Source organism: Natator depressus, chromosome 22, assembly GCF_965152275.1.
Source record: "Natator depressus isolate rNatDep1 chromosome 22, rNatDep2.hap1, whole genome shotgun sequence".
Taxonomy (NCBI): domain Eukaryota; kingdom Metazoa; phylum Chordata; order Testudines; family Cheloniidae; genus Natator; species Natator depressus.
This window is the reverse complement of record NC_134255.1, coordinates 17776708-17789255: the sequence shown is the minus strand read 5'-3', so window position 1 is coordinate 17789255 and position 12548 is coordinate 17776708. Positions and strand designations below refer to the sequence as shown.

General features: G+C 42.2%; 1 protein-coding gene across 4 annotated transcripts in view; it reads left to right on the top strand.

Moving 5' to 3' along the window:
- SIK3 (SIK family kinase 3) overlaps positions 1–12548 on the top strand; it is a 149135-nt gene that overhangs the window by 28521 nt on the left and 108066 nt on the right. The window lies entirely within an intron of this gene.

Sequence of the window (12548 nt, the reverse complement as noted above, 5' to 3'; positions counted from 1 at the left end):
GGTGAAAGCTGTGTTGTACTGTAGACTCTTTCCAGTTGGCAGCTAGACTGAGAACACCAGCTTTGCCTCCATCCCTGAAAGGCCATTGGATGATGATACCTTTTCAGTTCGGTGCAACTTGAGCTGCATCCAGACCATTGTCCTAGCAGTGAGCTCCATATCCCAATTCCGCCATAAAACTACTTCGTATTAAAGAGGGAAGGCCTGAGCTTTAAGTAACCAAAATCTTTTATCGAAAGACTAGCAGCAAAAAAGAATTCCTTAAGGGATGGAGGTTAGTCTCAGTAACACATGGATATCAGCCTTCATTGAGAAGAGAAGTAATGTTACTTCTGTAGTGAACCAAAAATATCTCTGAACTCTAACATTTGTCTTTCAACAGACCACAGGACAACTAGGCCATCTTTATTGCTTCTGAAGAAGCCCTGCTGTAGTTAAATAAACTTGTTACATGTCTACCCCCCCACCCCCATACTTCCTGCAGGAAGATAAGGTGGAGCATGCTGGCCTTTGTGGAGAAGTGTGGGGTTGTTTGTACATTTGTATTTTGAATCCATAAAGTCACAGGATCATAAAATTAGTTAAAGACTTGGAGGTCATCTCCCTGCAAGTATCATTGGTAGCCTTGATAAAGAATGTGTGTGACGCAGAACTGATACCCCACTTGATTTTGGCCAACTCAAATTCTTTTACAAACCGTTTTAGGGACGGGTTAGAAGAACTCTAATTTGGAGATCTACATTTTCTGACCATTGCTTTAAAGGCACATAAAGACAAGTAAGAAAACTGAGTATTCTACAACCATGCAAGATGTGTAGCTATCTCCCTCTTCGCTCCTCACGAGGGTACAGAATGCTTGTGGATTTGAGAATGGCTTTTTAAATGTCTCAAGTAGACCATCAAGACCATTTTCTGTGTGGGATTGTCCCAACCTGAGGAACCCAGAGACTGGCAAACAAGATCAAAAATAGATACACCGGACCCTTGCTAGAACGCGTGTCTATACAGTGCAAATTTGCATATAACGTGGTGGCGGCTATGGATCCCAAATTTAATTACTTTAATTGGAATTCATTTTAACACGGTCCCTGCGTTAACGCAGTACCACGCATGGATCCCAAATCCTGCGTTTTAGCGAGGGTCTGGTGTATTAAGAAGTCTTAAATCTTGTATCAAACATATCCAGTATGTAAGAAATTCAGTATGTACGGTTTCTCGCTCTTTACTTTCTAACAAATTATTTTGGGCCATTTTACCTGGCTCTCTCCCCACTATGTGTGTGGAGTTCTGTGCAGGAAAATTGGGGCTTTGTTGCTATTACTTAATCTTTTGAGCCCTAGCATGGTGCATGGAATGAATGGTTACTATTTTTCAGTGCAGACACTTACTTTTTTGTATGTTCTTTAGGCTGGCGAATGAAATTCTTTGTTTAGAGCGCTGTGTACTTTTAGGGTGTCTTCTAATGCGACAATAGGAGAGGATTAGAAAACTATCCAGAGTATCTGCTACCGACAAGGTTCAAACAGGAAGTGACTCTTTCCTGGTGTTGAGCAAATGGGGCCTAATGTCAGTGCTTTCAGATCTTGTTTCAGGTTCTTCATATCTTCATACCCTTGTTGTTTTGGTACCTATAATTAATGAAAGCTATTTATACTATTCAGCTTTATTTTTTCACATCTCCTCTGCAGTGGAATACATCTGAAGCAAGGATGAGTAATATGTTTAAGATATGCTACTGTAACCTTTAAACTTGGATGGGTAGATGGAGCATTTTAATCTCTAGATTTTTCCATTGCATCTGCATGACTGAATATTCCTATCAAATGAATCATTTTATTAACATGCATAGCTTTTCTTGTAAACCAAAGTATCTCTCAAGACCCTCAATGAAAGTGAACTTAAGCATGAAGCTAATGATATTGTTAAAAGCACCGTTCGTGTTTTCAGTGACTTGAGTGCAGGCTTGGGTTTGTAATGCTGTCCTACCTCTACAAATCCCCCGCCCCCCCATGCCTTCTACATTTAGTTTTCTCTCACATTCCATTTTCATGACGTTGGGTGTCTTTTCTTCCCCCTGGAGGCCCTGAGCAGCACTGTTTACCCTCACTCAGAGCCAGTTTCCCCTTAGACAGACAAAACCAAGAGTTCTCATTTTACAGTAAGATGAATGGAGGGAGATATGAGAGCATCACTAGAGGAGTCACTATAGTAACCAGTAAAAACCATTAGAGCATAGTTAAATGCACCGGTTACTATAGGTTTCAGAGTAGCAGCCGTGTTAGTCTGTGTCCGCAAAAAGAAAAGGAGGACTTGTGGCACCTTAGAGACTAGCAAATTTATTTGAGCATAAGCTTTCGTGAGCTACAGCTCACTTCATCGGATGAAGTCAGCTGTAGCTCACGAAAGCTCATGCTCAAATAAATGGGTTAGTCTCTAAGGTGCCACAAGTCCTCCTTTTCTTTTTGCGGACACAGACTAACACGGCTGCTACTCTGAAACCTATCGTAACCGGTGCATTTAACTATGCTCTAATGAGGTGCTATGTGAGCATCTTGTGAGCTCTCCCTCTCGCCTTCAATTGTGCTCTCTCAAAGCTGTTATGCTAGAGATACAGTCATTCGATCCATTTATTTGGGAGAAGTTTTAAGAGCAGCATTTTCATAGGCTGGATTGCACACATGGACTATTCTTGCATTTGACCTGGGGGCTCAGTTTGGCTCTGGGTTGGGGAACTCTGCTTGTGAAAACTTGAGACCCAGTAGCATTGACAGCTGGACTGTTTTGTTCCCTGGGAGTTGCTTATATGGACAGCATCTCAGCATATGTTGTCTGAATGCTCCACGGCTACAGCTGTTTAAATGCCACCCTCAAATGGGGTATGTTCCTTAGTAACGACACAGCTCAGTGTTAAAGCTACCCCTGCTGAAGCCTGTGTAGCAATGCATTTAATAATGCTGGTTACTGTATCTCTGAGAGGCTGCATGAGGGTAACCCAACACATTCTCGAAGTACTGGCAATATTTTCTAGGAGAGGTGTTGTCAAACTCCTATAGTGTGGACCACATGTTATTACAGGGAGAATCTCTTGTCCTGCATTCCCTATCATTTGTAATTGCACAGATCATATCCCCTCTCAAACTCCAAATCAGGATCCCATCTGCAACTACGCAGTTTCCTCTGGCAGCTACGGCAAAGGCTTATGTTCCTCTTTGTGGGCCACTGCTCCTCCTTGTTTCCTACTCCTTTTTGCAATGGGTGGTCCTTACTTCTGTGACGAAGCGGGACTGTACTTAATGTTTCCTCTGAATATTGTGGGGGTGCCTCAGTTTCCCCTATGCAGTTCTTAAGTATCTAGGGGGTGGGATAAGGGTGTATGATCCTTGCAGAGCCCTAGAGGGCAGGTGTGTGCAGGGGTCTGGACAGAGAGAATGGCTGACACCCTGTTTCCTGGCAACTGATGGCCTGGGCCCTTCCCCCCCTCACCCCCCCCCCCCCCCCGCAAGGTGAGAGCTAAAGGGTTGGAGAACAAAGGAATCAGGTGACCTCCTGGCCTGGGAAAGGGACAAAGCCCAGAGGAGAAGGGGCTGGGAGAGTTTCAGTTTGGGGCTGGCTGGGGACATAGAGTGAAGTGCAGACGGGGTTGTCTGGCTCACTGCCCCCCCAAAATGGACCCAGCTGAGGGATCTGGTTCTCTGCACCTACAAGCTCTGTGTTAGACCATGTTCCTGTCATCTAATAAACCTCTGTTTTACTGGCTGGCTGAGAGTCACGTCTGACTGCAGAGTTGGGGTGCAGGACCCTCTGGCTTCCCCAGGACCCCGCCTGGGCGGACTCGCTGTGGGAAGTGCACAGAGGGGCAGAGAGGATGCTGAATGCTCCGAGGTCAGACCCAGGAAGGTGGAAGCTGTGTGAGCTGTGTGTCCTGCAGACAGGCTGCTTACGGAAAGGAGACTTCGCCAGAGTCCTGATGGGCTTCGTAGGGAGCAGTTCCAGAGCATTGCCCGGGAACTCCGTGACAACTTCTGTCTGCTTTTTTCAGACCAGATCAAGGATGAGCAGTGGTCCATGGATCGTAGTTTAGGAACTGCCGATCAAGCAAATTGATTTACAGATACTATATTAAAATATTTTAGATACAAAAGTTATCCTCCATGGCACAGATTGAGAGGCTGGAAATATTTGTATTTAAAATGACAGAAATAGCTTGATTTTACACTATTTTGAGGTCATTACGCGGGATGTTCTTCACTTTCTCTGTCCCATAGAGTAACTATCAAAGCTGAATGGTGCTTTAGCTACACCAGTCCTACTCTGCCAGTAAGTCACAGGGCTGTCTTTGTTTTTATGTTGTGAATCTCTCCTTAAGTTTTAACAGTTAAGTGTAGTGTAAATATTAAGTACTTAATTGATTTCTTTTTCTTCCTGCTACAGTGTCACTGCTTTCCTTCTGGTCTCTGTAGGCCATTTGTATATAATGACAGCACGGTTAGTCTCTTTAAAATTTGATTTGTACTTGTCTCTACAGAGACTGGCTGTCTTGTCTTTGGGCTGATGGGCAGAATGAGATGCATAATTATGGGAAACTGTAGCCTGTAATGAGTGGAAGAAACACATTTTTATTAAGACTTGTTGGTGAGAATGACTTACTCTTTAGCAGTGCTGTGGTTATTTTAAAAGATGAACATACTGTACCCTAGCGTATTATAGTTATCTCGGATGTCACTTTTATTTATTTTCTAAGAATCTGCCAGTGGTTAAACCCAGCATTCCATTACCAGTGAAAAGTTCTTGTTTACCCAGTGGAAGATACTGTGTTAGAAAGCTGCTTATTATACTCTGGAATAGAAGCCCTTTTTCCATTTTATACCTGAATAATAGAAATCAAACCTTACATGGCTGAAAAAATTCTCACTTCTGGACAGACAAGGGGCAATTGTCTTCCTTCTCATAAATACTTTTGAGACATACTAGAGTCATTTGCCTCTTCTCTCTCTCTCTCTCCTCCCTCATACCAAAACCTGTCAAAGTTCGAATGGAGGTGGGTTCATTAATTAGTGGATAATTCCACTGGAATCAGGCACTGTGTACTTGTAAATTGCGTGTGTGAATCTGAGGCTGTCTTTTTGCCTGCAGTGATAGTAACAAAGGGGTTTCTGCTAACTAATGGAGAGTGTTTAGCTTGCACTGACAGATATGGTTTATATGCTCTGAAACAGAAGCTTCCATGAAGTGAGTGGCCAGGCTGCCCAGTGACTGGCTCTACTCTTCTTACTCTGATGAAACGGTAGGGTTTGGCTAACTTTGCTTGGGAAAAGATTGCTTAGGAATTATTCGCAGCTGCTGAGCTTGGCTGGCTTTGGTGAATATTATGGGGGAATTTGGGTAAGGAAAGTAGATACCAGTTTTCACATTCTTGACCCTTTCTGCAGTGTGTAGCTCCTGACAGTGACATTCCTCATCAGGCTGCTGTCCCCAGCACTTTTCTTAAATAAATGTATATGACGGACTTACTGTCAAACTGGAAGATACTCTGGGTACTAAAGCCAGCCATGCAAGCATATGCATTACAGTTCAGAGTTCCAAATAAACCTTGCCCAGAAGGCAGGCACTTGGGATACATGCCTGTTCTGAAAGAGATTTTCCTGGAAAGATTGCAGCACATGGTGTGTGGTCATGGTAGCAATGCACCGCTGTGCTCATACGGTTCAGAAACCAGATTCTGCTCCTCTGAAGCAAGCACAGGAATGAGGCAGTATAAAGCAGGTTAGCTGTCCCTACTCCCCACCTCCCAACACTCCTTGATCTCTCTGTGCTTTCTGGCTTTCATTCTACTGTGGGGGCGAACCTGCCCTTAGGGGTTGATTTGATGACCCTATAAGGTTCCCTTCAGCCCTACCAGGAAGTTGGGGTGGTTTTTGGCTGGCTGGCTGGATTTTTTTTTTTTTTTTTTTTTTTGGTGCTATCTCGGGCACATTTATTTTACTTGATGTGCCTGTAACGTAGAGCTATATAAATAACTGACTTTTTTCTGTTCACTGTGTGCAGTGTTGTAGCCGTGTTAAGTTCCAGGATATTAGAGAGACCACGTGGGTGAGGTAATATTTATTTTACCAACTTCAGTTGGTGAGAGAGGCAAGCTTTTGAGCTTACACAGAGCTCTTCTTTTGGTTCACTGTCATATCTGAAAAATTGTGCGTGTAGGGGGGAGAGAATCATTTCAAGTCAAGCAAAACTTTGTTTAGATTCTGAAGCTTTTTAGAACCTTTTGAAAATGAAATCACAAGAAATGACTGTTTTGAATCAAAACTTCCTGGATTTTTTAACCAACTGAAGCAATTTGGCAAAATCAACACAAATGTGCAAAATGTTTAGATTGACCCGAATCTGCTGTGTGTGTGTGTGTGTGTGTGTAAAAACTTCACCCAGCTCTAGCCTAATGGGCTCAGGACACTGACTTTCATGCTGAATACTTTTTTGGTCAAAGAAGACTGGGTGACTCGGGGTAGTTTTGGGAGGGATGTTACACAGAATATATATTGTTCAAGAGTTAATTTTTTAAAATCATATAGACAAGTTGGTCCTTGAATGAGATCCTACATGTGGAGTATCATCTAGCACATTACAAAGAATACTCAGAGCATACGGGTTTTTTAAATAGTGCCAAATTGGTGTGACTATCAGACTTCATTGTGGGACCCCCACTCTGAATTCCCCCCTCCCCCCCGCACACTCTCATTCCCAAAAAGGGGGCGGGGGGCAGTAGTGCCTGTCTTGAAGACTGTTTTACCAGTCAGTGCTTTTTCCCCCACACTATCCTACCTGAAGAATGTAAAATGAAATCCAAGTAATTCTGGTTCTGTCTCTTTCCAATAAGATCATATTGTAGCTGAGATAGTGACATTTTTTCTTCTCTAGTTTCCAGTACTGACGGCAGTGGTGATGTTCAACTAGCATTTCTAATCTCGCAACCAGTAAATATACTAGCATTTTGCAGTCTCCATTACAAGAAGGAAAGATTACTAATCCGCCTTGCAAGATACTGGCATATGTTAAGGTAATAGAAATCCTGTATAGCTACTTCTGGTAATATGTCCCTGGAGAGCAAGGTCATTGAAAATGATACAAGTGAATGAGTAGAGAAGGATGGAAATGTGATCTGAGATTCCTTCAGGCTCACTCATCCTGCACTCTCCATGTGTTAAGGGAGAATGTATTTACGTCACTGTGTCTTACATAAGGGCATTGATCTATAATGTGGTAGCTCCTGAGGCTGTGTGGGTCTTACAAGGCTCCTGTATAATTGGTTCAGTATGTGCCCAGTGGAGAGCTATGTAGCATTTATGTACAACTTTGCAGATATGTAGAAAGATCTTGGATTATGGAGTCTGTGTAGCTCTTGAATTCTTAAATATGAACCTTGATTCTGATAATTAACTTTTTCCAGCTTCTTGGACTTTTAGTGCCCATCTGTTTAAGCAAAAGGACACATTGACCTAACAAAAATCCGACTTGCCACATTGCGTTAGCTAGCAAAGGCCCAGTAATCAAGTTTAGTATCTGAATAAAATATAAGTGTCAACTATGAATAAGCAAGGTATTGTGCTTGGGTTGGTAGCTTTTCCTGGACTATCCTGCAAGGCTGCCATAAATCTTTTCTCCTTGCTCCAGGCTTGTTAAGTCAGTTGTTAAACTGACTTCCTCTCAGAACCCATTATATTCCTTTTGGAAATGGGTTGACCAATGTATAGGTTGTGGAATAAACTGAATCCTAAAAACTGGAGACTTACTGTGGAGGCGCAGTGCTCAACTTTTGTAGAGGCTGGCTTGTAAATAAAAGTTGATCCAATATAGAAATCTTGGGAATTCAGAACACTTTCTTAAAACCAGGGTCATGCTTTTTGTGCCTGAGGTAATGCTTTCTGAGATGGTGAGAATGATGTAAGTTAATGATTAAGAAGCAAGTGTCCCATTGTTAGCTCTTGGTTTCCATTCAGAACCTAAACAAAGAACAGTGTCTTGGGAACAGAGTACTCAGAACTATGTGAAATGATATCAAAACCTGACACTAAAAATATGTTTTGGCTGCTTGTGACACTTAGAGCACATATAGGCTTGGGTTGTCTGAGCCGCTGGGTGAGAATTGCTGGATTTGTCTGTGTCTCAGTGCATACAGTACTGACGCACTATTGAGGAATCTGATACAAATGCATCTTTCATGATTGCTTGTCACAGTGTTAACTAGCAAGCAACAAACAGATTAACTGCTATCCAGTGAACTACATGGGTTTTGACATTTACGTAGCAGTCTTGTGATGTTCCTGGTTTAGAAGGCAAGTAGCTAGTTTTACTGCAACCTGTTATCCAATATAGCTGTTAGTCTGAACCCTTCTTCACTCACAACAAAACATTTTTTACGCATATGTACAGTAAAAATGGAGCAGAAACTCAAAGCTGAAGCAAAGCTCCAAGGCTAGAGACTGAAGTATAGACACTATGGGTGGGCATTGCATAGGTTTTCAAAAGAGTGCACTATGTTCACTGTGGACTCCCAGTGTCAGACAGACAAGAATGGGGCAATGCTGGTAGGAAGAAGGAAGTGCTTCAAAGAATTTGTCTCCTTTGTAATGCTTCTGGCTGCTGAGGGTGTCTGCCCTGTGATTCAGTTGGTTGACAACCTTGATGTTCATTTTGGACTTGTAGGAGTTCAGCTATCTGAATAGCCATGGTGGCAGTCGTCCGTATTCATCTGCAACTGGTGAGAAGATTTTGCCTGTTCCAATCCAGTGTGGCACTGTCCAGTGATGCAAGTTTGTGACTTTCAGGCCCAACTTATTGCAACTTTTTATATGTAGGAGTGAAGCCATGCACCCTGAGAGATCTCCCGCTGATGCTAAGCAGGCAGTCAGCTGCATTTTGGAACGTGGGTCACTGTGAGCCCATCTCTGATGATTTGATGTCTTCACAAGCTCCCTATTAAACTCAGTCCAGGTTGAGGTCTGTGTCCTGAGAGTGAAAGGCCTCTCTGGGATTGGTCCTAGTACCTGAGAGATGACCTGTCTTATGTCAGTGCATGGGCCTCCCTGGCAGCTTGGTTCTCATGGAATTGAACGCAACAGGGATGTCCTGAATTCATGAGACAGGTTTTCTTTGCAGGAACTGGACCTAAACTGGAAATCTTTCCTTTTAAGGGAGACGTGACCATGGACTTCACGGCTCTGAGAACTTAATGCAAAACCAATTTATTTGACTTGGCTGTCCCTCAATAAATTTTCCATATTGGGTTGTGAAAAGCTTTGCATGAGACCTGAAAGCTCCCTCTTAAATTAATTGAGCTCTTTCTCATGTAGGCTGGAGGTGGTGGGGGAGAGAAGAGAGATCTTGCCATGTATTTAATAACAAGATCTCGGTCACTACAGCCATGTGGGTCATACAAGTACCTATGTAAAGAGGGAGTTTTAAGTCTTGTGGTCTTGGCTGACCTAAAGCTAATACCCAATGACACCTTAGGAAGGCCTTTGCCTTGAACTGGATAGATGAAGGCAATAAAAATGCTAAAAATATCTCTAATATTGTTACATTTCCAGGTTGCCATTTTGGAATTTTTCAGTTAGAAGTGTCTTAGAAAATCCAGTGAATAGGGAGAGTCAAATTCTGACTTGGCAGCCTGTCTGTCTGATCTTTGGTAAATGCAGATGTGCATCTTGGAACAATTTATTCCTGGTAGCATTCAGTGGTACTAGCGCAACTGTAGACTCTGACATGTGGAACATGGCTTCAGAAGGTAATTTAAACAAATGGCGTGCCGCTTCCAATTTTTCAGGCTTCTAATCTAGGAGCCCAAACTGTTCTCATGATTCCAGCTTGCCCACCCTAGTTGTACCAATTCTCACATAACCTGCCAAGTTTGCGAAGAGCCTTGGGAGGTGCCCTTCTCACTCTGGCTGTGCTGAGTTACCCTGTAGCAGCAGCACTTGGAGGTATTTCTGTATGTATAAGGGAAATAAGAGGCAGGGAACCAGAACTGTGGCTTTCAGTCAGTCTGAAGTCTTGAGCTAAATGGCCAGCCCTGTCAGACTGAACTAACCAGTTTGATCATGTGTTATATGAAGTTAGAGTTTGTCTAGCTTTCTCAATTTGTGTCTATGCGTCTCCCAGTTCTGTGCTAACATGTTATCTCTGTATTGGAGCCATCTTAAATTGACTTTGGTTACAAAATTCCATGCAGCCAGCTAACAAAATTAGATGACTAAATTCTAGGTTTTGTTCTGCATGGTTGAGTTTCCTGAGTGTTTCTGGTTAGCGTTGGATGCTCAGTTACTGTCAGACACCTCACTCTCTTCTTACTGGATGTACTTCTGCAAGGATAGTTGAGCAAAAACTGGTAAATGGGTTCTTGGCATAATCTGTAGCCATTCCCACTTCCTGTGCTACTAGAAGAAAATACCAATGGCTCTGTGGGATGAAGAAATGTTAAAATGAACTATACAACAGAGCTCCTGTAAGAACTATGAAATATATGGTAAACTTGCCTGCATTAGCACTTAGCATGTGAACAAGAACTTAAAATTAATATATTTGGCCAGCAGAGGATTTTGGGTTCATCCTCCCATTGCTAAATTGAAGGGGATACAGATAGGGCTTGTACAAGTTTTCACTCCCACTAGTGTTAATAGGTGACACACTGGCTTTTCCTGGGAAAAGTGATGAGTAGAATCCTCTGTGAGTGGAGAAAGCAGAATTTAACAGTTTGACAGGTGTGGAAGAAGAACACGCACCACAAAGTGATTCTTTTGTGCTGTTGATTTTTTTTTGCCCTGTTCACATGCAGTTGTGAATGGATGGAGTTTTTGAAATACAAAGTTCACTCAGTACAACATGCATCTGCAGTTTTGCATTCTACATATCTTGTTTACAGGATTTATTGAGCCGTTGTTCATTGTACCTTCTCTGTTTATTAGCTGGGGCTAATTTGGTTACACGGTTCTTACTTTGTTTTCTGTTTAAACGCCTTTTCCTTATTATGATAGGCTAATTTAGTATCTGTATCAGGTTTTTCTGTGAAAGTTACTATCTTCAGCCTATTAAAGCTAGAACTGGGCATTTGATCAGTCCAAAAATAATTGGTCATTTGAGTGGTTAAATATTGTCAAATATTTTAAAGCATTAAGGCATTAGGTCACTAACAAAAGTGTAAGACTTCATGGTTTATAGTAGGTTTAGCCTTGGATACTTATGCCTAATTACAAAAAACAAGTTACTTAAGTCATTTTAACTTAGAAATATGTGAAGCACAAAGAAATGAAGCTCTAAAACAGATAGAGGCAGCATGATGCAACCAGGAAGGTAGGCTGCTGCCTACCTCAGGGCATTCTGGCTTGAATACTTGACAGTATTTGACCATGGTCAAATAATAAATGGTCCAACTGACCAGCTTACCAAGTCTAATTAAAACAAAACATCACTAAGTGCATAGTATCGGTACTTGTTTATCTGGTTTTCACCATGATGGATAAAAACCCCAGAAGACAAAACAGGAATAATGCACTGCATTTATAGAGCCAAGCTCTCTGGTTAAAAGGCAAGTAAGCAATGCTCTCACCATTTTACACATGGAGAAATTGAGGCACTCAAGTCGCCTTGGGAAGGACATGCAGCAAATCAAATCCTGATTTCTTGACCTTTACTCTAACGATTAAACCAGCTTGCTTCCTTCATTAATGTAGAGGCCAAATATAAATCTATTAGTAATTCCCTGAGTTTTTAGTAGTTAACTGATCTGTAGCAGCATGTGTGTGTAATAGAAAAAATTCACAATCCAAAATTCAAATGTATAAAGTTTAGCGTTACAGATTTGTTTTGTTTAAGACCCCAGAATGCTTCCTGAGGTGGGATTTGTTTGTTTGTTGTTTTCCTGCGGTTTGTGTGAGGCTAAAGAGGCTTTGTTCTCTGCAGGCTCCTGAGTGTAGGGTTTACAAGAAGAGGCATTGAGTGAGTTCCAGGCTGTGGCTTTATACCCACGTGCCCTTGCTGCATTTACCTGTATTTAGTGCATGGCTCAGATTCAGTGTTTATCTTTCAGTATTTAAACATTCCCAAGAAAGTAAATCTTTTAAGAACAATATTCTTCACACCAAATATCTGTGGAAGCCCAGTCTTATTATGCCCATGTTCATGTGTTGGCTGGTGGCCTAGTTCTTCAGAATTTGATTTACAGTAGCAGACTAAAAGCTAAAATTAGATTTTTTCAAACCACAATTCTGAAATCCACCTCCAAAATAGCAATGTCGCCCAGCTCAGAAAGCGCACACACGCCCCTCACTTTTTATCTTATGGAATTGGTGGGTGTATCAATTGCTCATGCAAGTTGGGAACTATAATAACACTGATGTGAGCCAGACATAGAGAGCTCAGGCACTGTTCCGACTTCCCCTTGAAACTCTCCAAAGGCACCTGAGTCCTGGGCTGCAGCCGAGAGCCAACTCTTCGGAAATAGCATGTATCATCATTGTAACTGCATGAATGGAGGCTACAGGCATTAGACCACGAAA